Here is a 13,296-nt window from a genome sequence, read left to right as displayed (position 1 = left end):
TTTTTCAAATTACATAATCGTGTGTGTCCAATCAACTTTTGCATTGTTACTACGTCTCCAACAAACTGAATTAGTCATTCTAGTAAACTTAAAAATTTTATACTAAACTTAAAGTTTTTATAGGGGGTAACAAACATTCTATGTATATTTTTCTACATAAAAACTTTCCAGTATAAACTTGAAGAAGTTTGACTAACTGATTTAAGTATCAAAGCTTTATTCTTACCATCTATTGTGTAATTCAATCTACTACTGTCTAAAAAGTTCCAGAATTTTGCATCAAAATTATTATTATTATTATTATTATTATTATTATTATTATTATTATTATTATTAACACAGCCACTGGGGATGCACAAGTGAGTGCATTTTTTTCTGCTGGTGCCAAGCCCAGATAAATGATGAGGGTTGCGTCAGGAAGGGCATCTGGCATAAAATTTTTCCAAATTATACATGTGGACAACAATAGAGATATACATACCAGATCAGTCGAGGCCCGGGTTAACAACAACCGCCACCAGTACTGTTGGCCAACAGGGTGCTGGTGGAAAATGGGCTAATGATGGCTGAAGGAGGAGAAGAGGGGGAAGGCATGCCCAAAGGCAGGTAAAGTCTAGGACTGATAGTGAGGGTCGGAACTTTGAATGTTGGCAGTATGACTGGTATAGGGAGAGAGCTAGCTGATATGATGGACCGAAGGAAGGTTGGTATATTGTGTGTGCAAGAGACCAGATGGAAGGGGAGCAAGGCTAGGTGTATTGGAGGTGGGTTCAAATTGTTTTATCATGGTGTGGATGGGAGGAGAAATGGCATATGTGTTATCCTGAAGGAACAGTATGCTAACAGTGTTTTGGAGGTGAAAAGAATGTCAGATAGAGTGATGTTTATGAAGCTGGAAATCGATGGTGTAATGATGAATGTTGTTAGTGCATATGCTCCACAAGTTGGGTGTGCGATGGATTAGAAAGAAAATTTTTGGAGTGAGTTGGTTGAAGTGGTGATGACTGTACCCAAGGGTGAGAGACTGATGATTGGAGCAGATTTCAATGGGTATGTTGGTGAAGGGAACAGAGGGGATGAGGAAGTGATGGGTAGATATGGTGTTAAGCAAAGGAATGCAGACGGTCAGATGGTAGTGGATTTTGTGAAAAGGATGGACATGGCTGTGGTGAATACGTATTTAACAAGAGGGAGGAGCATAGGGTGACATACAAGAGTGGAGGAAGATGCACACAGGTGGATTACATCTTATGCAGAAGGGCCAGTCTAAAGGAGATTGGAGACTGTAAAGTGGTGGCAGGGGAAAGTGTAGTTAGACAGCACAGGATGGTGGTTTGCAGGGTGACATTGGTGATCAAAAAGAGGAGGATGAGTGTGAGGGCAGCACCAAGGATCAAATGGTGGAAATTGAAAAAGGGTGATTGTGAGGTGGAGTTCAGGGAAGAGTTAAGACAGGCACTGGGTGGCAGTGAAGAGTTACAGAATAGCTGGGTAACTACAGCAGAGCTAGTAAGAGAGATGGCTAGAAGGGTGCTTGGTGTGATATCTGGAAAGAGGAAGGAGAACAAGGAGACCTGGTGGTGGAATGAAGAAGTACAGGAGAGTATACAGAGAAAGAGGTTGGCGAAGAAGAAGTGGGATTGTCAGAGAGATGAAGAAAGTAGACAAGAGTATAAGGAGATGAGGTGCATGGCAAAGAGAGAGGTGGTGAAAGCTAAGGATAAGGCGTATGAAGAGTTGTATGAAAGGTTGGACACTAAGGAGGGAGAAAAGACCTGTACCAATTGGCTAGACAGAGGGATCGAGCTAGTAAAGATGTGCAGCAGGTAAGGGTGATAAAGGATAATGAGGGAAATGTACTCACAAGTAAGGAGAGTGTGTTGAACAGATGGAAAGAGTACTTTGAGGGGCTCATGAATGAAGAGAATGAGAGGGAGAGAAGGTTGGATGATGTGTGGATAGTGAATCATGAAGTGCAGTGGATTAGCAAGGAGGAAGTAAGGATAGCTATGAAGAGGATGAAGAATGGAAAGGCTGTTGGTCCAGATGACATACTTGTGGAAGCATGGAGGTGTTTAGGTGAAATGGCAGTGGAGTTTTTAACTAGATTGTTTAATGAAATCTTGTAAAGTGAAAGGATGCCTGAGGAATGGAGAAAAAGTGTTTTGGTACCGATTTTTAAGAATAAGGGTGATGTGCAGAGCTGTAGTAACAATAGCGGGATTAAATTGATCAGTCACAGCATGAAGTTATGGGAAAGAGTAGTGGAAGCTAGGTAAAGAAGGGAGGTGATGATTAGTGATTAGCAGTATGGTTTCATGCAAGGAAAGAGCACTACAGATTCGATGTTTGCTCTGAGAGTGTTGATGGAGAAGTATCGAGAAGGTCAGAAGGAGTTGCATTGTGTCTTTGTGGACTTAGAGAAAGCATATGACAGTATGCCTAGAGAGGAGTTGTGGAGTTTCAGAGAAGTATGTAAGAGTGGTACAGGATATGTATGAGGTTAGTGTGACATTGGTGAGGTCTGCGGTGGGAGTGACGGATGCATTAAAGGTGGAGGTGGGATTACATCAAGGATCAGCTCTGAGCCCTTTCTTATTTGCAATGGTGATGCACAGGTTGACAGACGAGATAAGACAGGAGTCCCTGTGGACTATGATGTTTGCAGATGACATTGTGATCTGTAGTGAGAGTAGGGAACATGTGGAGGAGACCCTGGAGAGGTGGAGATATGCTCTGGAGAGAAGAGGAATGAAGGTCAGCAGGACTAAGACTGAATATATGTGTGTGAATAAGAGGGAGGATAGAGGAATGGTGAGGATGCAGGGAGTAGAGGTGGTGAAGGTGGATGAGTTTAAATACTTGGGATCAACAGTTCAAAGTAATATTGAGTGTGGAAGAGAGGTAAAGAAGAGAGTACAGGCAGGATGGAGTGGGTGAAGAAGAGGGTCAGGAGTGATTTGTGACAGATGAGTACCAGTAAAATTGAAAGGGGAAGGTCTACAAGAGGGTGGTGAGACTAGCTATGTTATATGGGTTGGAGACAGTGGCATTGACAAAAAGGCAGGAGTCAGAGCTTGACGTGGCAGAGCTGAAAATGTTAAGATATTCACTGGGTGTGACAAGGATGGACAGGATTAGGAATAAGTATATTAGAGGGTCAGCCCAGGTTGGAAGGTTTGGAGACAAAGCCAGAGAGGCAAGATTACATTGGTTTGGACATGTGCTGAGGAAGGATGCAGAGTATATTGGGAAAAAGATGCTAAGGATGAAGCTGCCAGGTAATAGGAAAAGAGGAAGGCCTAAGATAAGGTTTATGGATGTGGTGAGAGAGGACATGCAGGTGGTTGGTGTGACAGAGCAAGATGCAGAGGACAGGAAGAAATGGAAACAGTTGATCCACTGTGGCAACCCCTAGTGAGAGCAGCCGAAAGAAGAAGAATATTATTATTAGTATTATTATTATTATTATTATTATTATTATTATTATTATTATTATTATTATTATTATTTATAATTAACTTATATAGCTTGGTCAAACAAACTTTGTCAATTGACCGATAACAACATTCATATATACATATAATGGGGGATAATGTTCTGCTCCACTTCACTCATATTATCCACAATTTAATTTAATTTCTTACTGATGGATAATATTAACTGGTTAGCAGATTCATCCAACTTATATTCAAGTTTACTTCAAGCTTACCTCACTGGGAGACAACAAGCAGTAATGTGGCAAAACAAGCTCTCCTGCCTACTACCAAATACCATTGGAGTTCCTCAAGGTTCCATATTAGGACCTCTCCTCTTTTCAGTCTTCATAAACGACATCCAAACAGTCATCCCTGAAGCCACCTGCATTCAATATGCAGATGACTCGACTATAATATGTTCCAATGCCTCTCTTGCAAATCTACTAACTACCACCCAACATAGCTTCACCAAAGTCGAAAACTGGCTTGCCAACCATCTCCTGATCTTAAATCCAAACAAAACCAAGTTACTTCTCTTCTACCCAACCAATAGATCTCCGACTGAAAACTTCACTATAAAATCCAATAATGGGACCATCATCTCCCCAGACACCTATACAAAGCTATTAGGAGTAAACATTGACAATAAACTCAGATTTGATATACATATCAACCAAGCCATTAAGTCAGTCAACAAGAAACTTGGGACCCTATATAGAATTAAAGCCTTCCTTACCCGAATGCCGGGCAGCCACAGCCCGCTCACACCTTCTCTCTACCCTACTATATGCCTCTCCTGTCCTCACTCACCTTAACAAATCTGATCTGGCCAAGCTCTCATCCTGCTATAATCACATTGCCAGGTTCGTTACAGGCCTATCCTACAGAACACACCACTGTACTAACCTGAAAAAGCTTGGATGGATAGAATTCCCACACCTTCTTCACCAGTCCCAACTCATAGAGGCCTTCAAAATCCTTAAACAACCTGAGAATACCCCAGCACTAAAAACTTAATGACTCCCTACTCCAATCTAAGCTGCCTTCGCTCAGCAAACAGACTCCTTGTCCAAACAACTAAATCTCTCAACCTAGGTGGTGACGCGCTATTTGCCAACACCACTGGTAAAATATGGAACTCTCTCCCAAATAACATCACACTTGCAACTTCTCTAAGTCAATTCAAAAATAGTCTAAAACTCCACTTCAAGTCACACTGGCTATGTCCTTGCTCAAACCCAGACTAGCTCTGTGCCATTAACTAAAACATAAACAACTAGCTAAGATGATAAGTACTTTGTATACTGTGATAAAGAAATATGTATCCTGTCTAACTCTATGTCATTATACTGCCTACCGTCCTTGCTAATATGTTATTAATGTTACATTTGTAGTAATCTCAGAAATAGTAATGGCAGTCTTGTACTTGTATGTAAATAGCCTATGTTTTTGTTAAGTTCTTTCAGCTCATTTACTGTACCTAATTATCAATGTAACTCTGTTGGAGCTTTTCTCCCCGGGCCTCCGCTGAAAAAGGACATGTATCCAGTCGGACCATCCCAGTTAACAAATGTAAAATAAAATAAATAAATAATAAATAAAATATTCTTTCATTAAATATTGTGGGGACTTAGCGTTTCCTTTTTCAAAGCAATCAGGCCATAATTCTAATCCATTCCTTTTTTAGTAAATTCGGTTTAACATTGTTCTGAGTTTCCATAAATCAAGACGTATGTGCAATAGGAAAACATAAACATTTCCATTTTGATATTAATGGAGTTTTAAAAACATATTTCTTCACTGTTTCAAGAATTGTTTTTGTAGATGCAGAGTCTAAAGATTGAAATTAATTTCCTTCTAAGGTACATTTTGTTAACCAGATGAAAGGATGATTGCATGTTTCTAATTTATCATTAATAAACTTATAAGAATTTAGTATAATCTGCTGCTGGATGGTTTTCCATTGACTAGTGTAGGTTAAGGCTATCCAGATTATAACAGAGTTAACATTTGCAGCAATAGAATATGATTTTACACATTGGAAACTAATACCAACCTACTCCCATAATACTATATTATTTCTATAAGCAATTGTTGGATTTTAAGTAGCAATAAGAATAAAGTTAATTTTTTTCCATTTTCTTTAAAGGTTTTTCTGTCAGGTATTAAAGCTATTGATGATATATATATATATATATATATATATATATATATATATATATATATATATATATATATATATATATAAAATCTTGGATAAATGAAAGAAACTTCCTTAGTCACACACAGAGGACATGTCCGAGCAAGCAATAAGATATAACATTTTTTAACCAGAATTAAATGTTTCCATTCTTAAAATTCACTGAAACTTCAACAGAACTAATATATTAGGTTAAAACAAGCATTTAAATATCCCTCCTAATGATCACATGATAAAACAAAAGAACCAATAGAATCACACACTCTCATAATGCTTCAATTTTAAAACTGAATTAAGAGAGACAGTTTATAATCTTGGGTACTATAATAATTTTAATAAGCATTAACCTATCCTTAAAAGTACAAAAAACATCATTCCAGTTTTTTAATAAGAAGTAACACTTCTTCAGTTACTTTTTTCAAAATTATTATTAATAATCTTACATCTAGATCGATTTTTATTCCTAAATATTTATTTTCCTTCCCAATTATATTTATCCTTAAACGTACTATCTAGTAATTGATTTAACACTAAAGTTTCAGTTTTATTGCTATTACATTTCAGCAGTGATACTTCTTCAAACTTTTCAATTTCCTCATTTGTTTCTTCCATCAAATAATTTAAATATCCTACAGTTATTAAAATATCATCTGCAAAAAACTGTATTTTAAATTGACAATCTCTATTAATTGAGGAGCCATCAATTTTTCCATTGCGTCTTATACTGTTTGCTAAGGGTTCCATAACTAATGCAAATAATAAAGGAGACAAGGGACACCCTTGTTTTGTACCTTTGTTTAAAGTGAATCCTTAAGATGTTTAAGATCCAATTTTAACATATGCTTTGGAGTCTCTACACAGTTGTTTTTAATATTCTAATAAACTGTTCTGGAAATGCAAATGCTTCTAAAGTTTTAAACAAGTAGTTCCAATCTACAGACTCAAAAGCTCTCAATCTTTCAGCTGTTCCCATTAGGGATCACCACAGCAGATCATCTGTTTCCATTTCTTCCTGTCCTCTGCATATTGCTCTGTCACACCAACCACCTGCATGTCTTCTCTCACCACATCCATAAACCTTATCTTAAGCTTTCCTCTTTTCCTCTTACCTGGCAGATCCATCCTTAGCAACATTTTCCCAATATATCCAGCATCCCTCCTCAGCACATGTCCAAACCAACACAATCTCACTTCTCTGACTTTATCTCCAAACTGTCCAACTTGAGCTGACCCTCTCATGTACGGATTCTTAATCCTGACCATCCTTGTCACACCCAGTGCAAATGTTAACATCTTTAACTCTGCAACTTTCAGCTCTGACTCCGGCCTTTTTGTCAATGCCACCATCTCCAACCCATACAATACAGCTAGACTCACTACCCTCTTGTAGACCTTCCCTTTCACTCTTACTGGTACCAGCCTGTCACAAATCACTCCTGACACTCTTCTCCACCCATTCCACCCTGCCTGTACTCTCTTCTTCACCTCTCTTCCACACTCACCATTACTCTGAATTGTTGATTCCAAGTACTTAAATGCATCCATCTTCGCCACCTCTACTCCCTGTATCCTCACCATCCCTCTATCCTTTCTCTCATTCACACACACATATTCTGTCTTGGTCCTGATTACCTTCATTCCTCTCCTCTCTAGAGCATATCTCCACCTCTCCAGGGTCTCGTCAACCTGGTCCCTACTCTCACTACATTTCACAATGTCATCTGGGGCCTCCTGTCTGATCTCATCTATCAACCTGTCCATCACCATTGCAAATAAGAAAAGGCTCAGAGCTGATCCTTGATGTAATCCCACCTCCACCTTAAATGCATCTGTCACTCTCACTGCAGACTTCACCACTGTCACACTAACCCTCGTACATATCCTGTACCACTCTTACATACTTCTCTGCCACCCCTGAATTCCTCATACAATATCATAACTCCTCTCTAGGCACCCTATCATATGCTTTCACCAAGTCCACAAATACACAATGCAACTCCTTCTGACCTTTTCTATATTTCTCCATCAGCACTCTCAGGGTAAACATCACATCTGTAGTGCTCTTTCCTGGCATGAAATCATACTGCTGATCACTAATCATCACCTCCCTTCTTAACCTAGCTTCCACTACTCTTTCCCATAACTTCAAGCTGTGCCTGATCAGTTTTATCCCTCTGTAGTTACTACAGCTCTGCACATCACCCTTATTCATAAAAATAGGTACCAAAACACTTTTTTTCCACTCCTCAGGCATCCTCTGACTTTCCAAGATTTCATTAAACAATCTGGTTAAAAACTCCACTGCCATTTCTCTTAAGCACCTCCGTGCTTCCACGGGTATGTCATCTGGACCAACAGCCTTTCCCTCCTTCATCATTCTCATAGCTGTCCATACTTCCTCCTTGCTAATCTGTTTTACTTCCTGATTCACTATCCCCATATAAATCCAACCTTCTCTCTCTCATTCTCTTCATTCATCAGCCCCTCAAATTACTCTTTCCATCTGCTCAACACACTCTCCTCGCTTATGAGTACATTTCCCTCACTATCCTTTATCACCCTTACCTGCTGTACATCTTTCCCAGGTCGGTCCTTCTGTCTAGTCAATCTGTACAGGTCCTTTTCTTTCTCTTTAGTGTCCAACTTTTCATACAACTCTCCATATGCCTTATCCTTAGCCTTCACCACCACTCTCTTTGCCATGCTCCTCATCTCCTTATACTCCTGTCTACTTTCTTCATCTCTCTGACAATCCCACTGCTTCTTCACCAGCTTCTTCCTCTCTATACTCTCCTGTACTTCCTCATTCCACCACCAGGTCTCCTTGTCCTCTTTCCTCTGTCCAGATGTCTCACCAAGCACCCTTCTAGCTGTCTCCCTTACCATCTCTGCTGTAGTTACCCAGCTATTCGGTAACTCTTCACTGCCCCCCAGTGCCTGGGTTAGCTCTTCCCTGAACTCCACCTCACAATCACCCTTTTTCAACTTCCACCATTTGATCCTTGCCACTGCTGTCACACTTGTTCTCCTATTCTTGATCACGAATGTCATCCTACAGACCACCATTCTATGCTGATTAACTACACTTTCTCCTGACACCACTTTACAGTCTCCAATCTCCTTCAAACTGGCCCTCCTGCATAGGATATAATCCACCTGTGTGCATCTTCCTCCACTCTTGTACATCACCCTATGCTCCTCCCTCTTCTTAAAATAAATATTCACCACAGCTGTGTCCATCCTTTTCACAAAATCCAATACCATCTGACGTTCTACATTCCTCTCCTTAACACCATACCTGCCCATCACTTCCTCATACCCTCTGTTCCCTTCACCAACATGCCCATTGAAATCTGCTCCAATCACCAGTTTCTCATCCTTGGGTACACTCACCACCACTTCATCCAACTCACTCCAAAATTTTTCTTTCTCATCCATCGCACACCCAACTTGCGGAGCGTATGCACTAACAACATTCATCATTACACCATCAATTTCCAGTTTCATAAACATCACTCTATCTGACACTCTTTTCACCTCCAAAACACTCTTGGCATACTGTTCCTTCAGGATAACCCCTATCTCATTTCTCCTCCCATTCACACCATGCTAGAACAATTTAAACCCACCTACTATATGCCTGGCCTTACTCCCCTTCCATCTGGTCTCTTGCACACACAATATATCAATCTTCCTTCTCTTCATCATATCAGCTAGCTCTCTCCCTATACCAGTCATGCTATAGCATTCAAAGTTCCTACCCTCACTACTATACTTCTAACCTTCCTCCTCTCTTTCTGCTTTCAGGCATGCCATCCCCCTCTTCTTCTCCTTCGGCCAACGATAGCCCAATTTCCACCAGCACCCTGTTGGCTAACATACTGGTGGCAGGCATTGTTAACCCGGGCCTCAACCAATCCGGTATGGAAATCTGTATTGTTGTCCACATATGTTATTTGGCAGAGGTTTTGCACTGGATGCCCTTTCTGATGTACCCCTGCCCATTTATCCGGGCTTGGGACTGGCACGAAGAAATGCACTGGCTTGTATAACTAAGTTAATTAGGGCCTATTTCTTGTTCATTCTTTTTACTAAATTTAAGATAGTTACTACCTTTTTATATTATCATACGTTAATCTGTTGACTATAAATCCTGTCTGATCTTTATTAATTATCTACTATATTTCTTAATCTTGTGGCAAAAATATCCTTTCCTTGTTTTAAATAGAGGTGAGATTACAGAAAAATCCCATAACAGAGGAATTATTTTGTTACCCTGAACTATCCTGAAAATGTCACTCAGTAATTCTAAAATATTTAATGGAAACAGACTATATAATTCCATACTTAAACCATCTAACCCTGGAGCTTGACAATTTTACCCTTTTTAAACCTTCTTTAGCTTTTATCAGGGCAATAGGTTTATCCAACTGAGATATTTGTTGGCAATTTAGTTTACTAGTAAAATCAGTATTATTATTTGTATCTTTATTAAGATCCTCATGGAATTTTTAAAAAATATATTATGCATTTCCTCTATATCTGATGTAAGCTCATTAGTGTGAGGATTTTGGATATTATTGAATTGTGCCTTGTAGCTTAACATCTTAATTGAATTGGCTAATCTGTGTAGATTTTTGGAAGTCATCACATAACCGTGCAATTTTATTTTTTTCTAAAGCTATCTCCATTTCATGTGTTAAAACTGTTTGATATTTTGTTATTTTTTTTAATGATTTCAGTATGATCTAATTTCTTTGTTTGTTGTTCAAACATCACTTTGTATATTTCATTTTATATTTATAACAACTCTTTATACCATTCTTCCATTTTATTACTAGCCCATCTTCCCATTTTATCTTTAATATGCATTTTAAGGAGTCCAATAGTATGCCTTTACTAACCTGAGCATTATCATTCAAAAATAAAAAAATCATTGATTTGTTCCTTAAGGTAACTCTTAATCTATTTTAATTTAATATGTACTGAGATTCTATAAATAATCTGATATTTCCTTAAACCCATTACTATATTAATATTTAATGCATTATGATCAAATAGAGGACAATGAATAGTTTGAAAATAATTCACTTTATTCAGTAAATCTATCAATTCTAGTGTAGGTTCCATGTGCATCATCTGCTTTTACTAGTAAATCAACTAAACTGTTATTACTAATCCATCTATTTAGTGCTTTACCTTTTTTCTGTTCATGTGTATCTTCTCCGCTAGACATGCAGTTAAAATCCACTGCTAAAAGTAAACTACCCTTCTAATGACTTTGTAATAAGTTTAAGTGATCTTCAGCCACTCTTGCACCTATTACAGGGATCCAATAAAATTAGCTATGTATAGACTTTCCCATTATATTTAATTATTACAGATGTATACATTCATTTAAGATGATTAAAGGATTTCATAGGTTTAGGCATTACAATGGATTTTCTTTAAAGTATAGCAGTTCCTCTCTTATTCTTTGTTAAAAGAAGCAAATGATAATATTTAATAACCTAAGTTATTTAAATATTGTATATCTTTATGAAATTAGTCTCTTTCAATAATATATTTTAGATTTCTCATTAATGATTTCCTTTTGTTGTCAATATTTAGTCTATTTACATTAACAGACAATATTTAATATATTTACATTAATAGAAAATAGATTAAAACTATCCATACTGTAAATTTAAAAAAATGCCTTTTAAAAATAATATGACATATATATCTACCATATTAATTTAATTATATATGTCTCTAATGTATTCCTCTGACACTCTTAACATTCCAGATTTTTTTAATTCTTCCTTTCTACAAACTAAACTACTAAAATTCAAAAATAAAAACAAAGCAATTCTACAACTATAACTGTATATAATACTAATAAATCACAGCCTACCATGGATACCAAAGCTCCTAGTCTGTCTATTTAATAGTCAAACTACTAAACTATCGCTCTATCTCGCAACAATTAAAAATTCATCCAAACAACTAGCCAAAAGCTACCACGACTTACAAATAATTAATATAATATTATATATAGGTCAAAATAATAAGAGACTTACTTTAGTTATATATTTTGTTATTTAAAACTATAAATTGCTACATACAAGTTTAATAATCCTCTGCTATTAATCATAGACATTACGTAATCTAACAAATAGTAGACTGTAAACCTATTTATATAATAGGAAGATAACATACCCATTTAATATTCCTAAATTAATCACTCATTCAACTTTATTATTACTAGATCTCTTAATAAATCAGCATAACAGAGTGGGACATGAACAGATAAAGCCATCTGTAAACTTACAGGCCACAGGTGATCTTATACTAAACTATAAGACAAAAGAAAGATCAATGTGCATATATATTTATAATGTCAGAAGAGACACACAAATTTTACCGAACATACTGGTTATGGGGGATTTCAATTATCCCACCATCAACTGGGAAACCTACTCTACCCAAACGCACTAGCACAAATGTTCCTTGACTCTGTGAATTCAAATGCCCTGGAGCAAATAGTCCATACGCTGACAAGAAGAACAAATATTCTACATCTGGTCCTCACCAGCATGCCAAAACAGCTGTACTGCTACAACTGTTGGACCCTCATTACTTAAAACTGACCACAAATCAGTCACCTTCAAACTGACACTAACACCAGAACTCACAAAGGGTGAAATCAGACTAATAAAATTCATCAATGCAAACTACACCCTCCTAAGTGAAGGTATAAATGCATTCCAAGCTCTACCCCAAGCTGAAAGTGGCAACTACACTGAAGCTTACACTAAAGCCCTGTACAATCATTTGCATAAGTGTATAAGCTAAGCTGTACCAGATAGAATCAAAGCCAGAGCCCCATGAAAAATAAAGCTGACATGGTGGACTTCCAGCATCAACAAACTATATGATAAATACAAAATGTTTCTGTCCAAGAAAACAAAGACAAGGACCCAACAATGGAAAAGCACCCTCCTTAGCCTTAACAGGCAAATTAGACAACTTGTCAATTTATCCAAGAGCTCCTAGCAAGCAAAGCCAAGAATAACCATAAGGCCTTTTACAGCTATGTGTGTAATCTAAAGGGTAGGACCCAAGCATGTGCAGAACTGGTGGCCAATGATATCACACACACACTGACCCCACAAAGATAGCGAACTTGCTAGCGGATAGGTTTGGTGAAAATTTCACTCCCTTATCCCCTCCTAACTTTCGACAAACCCTCTCAGTCCCTACCTTACATATCTGAAGAGCAGTTCCTCAAAGCCCTATCTAAGGGAAAAAACACAGCCTCTATAGGACCAGATGAAATTTCAGGCTGTCTTCTAAACAGGCTAAAACATGGACTAGCATCAACACTAAGTAACCTTTTCAATCATTGCCTAATCAGGGTTTTTTTCTGCAGAATGGTGAACAGCTACAGTTATTTCCCTCCACAAACATGGCCTAACAACAGACCCAGGGAATTACAGACTAAGCCTGACCAGCCTCATCTGTAAGGTCATGGAATGTATCATTATGGGCATCATAAAATAAAGACATAGGTGACCTCCAAACCCAGGGCCCTACCCAATTTGGCTTCATAAAGGGCAGATCCTGCTGTTAAAT

Source organism: Protopterus annectens, chromosome 2.part0, assembly GCF_019279795.1.
Source record: "Protopterus annectens isolate FY-2018-M chromosome 2.part0, PAN1.0, whole genome shotgun sequence".
NCBI lineage: Eukaryota > Metazoa > Chordata > Ceratodontiformes > Protopteridae > Protopterus > Protopterus annectens.
This window is presented reverse-complemented; position numbering follows the sequence as displayed.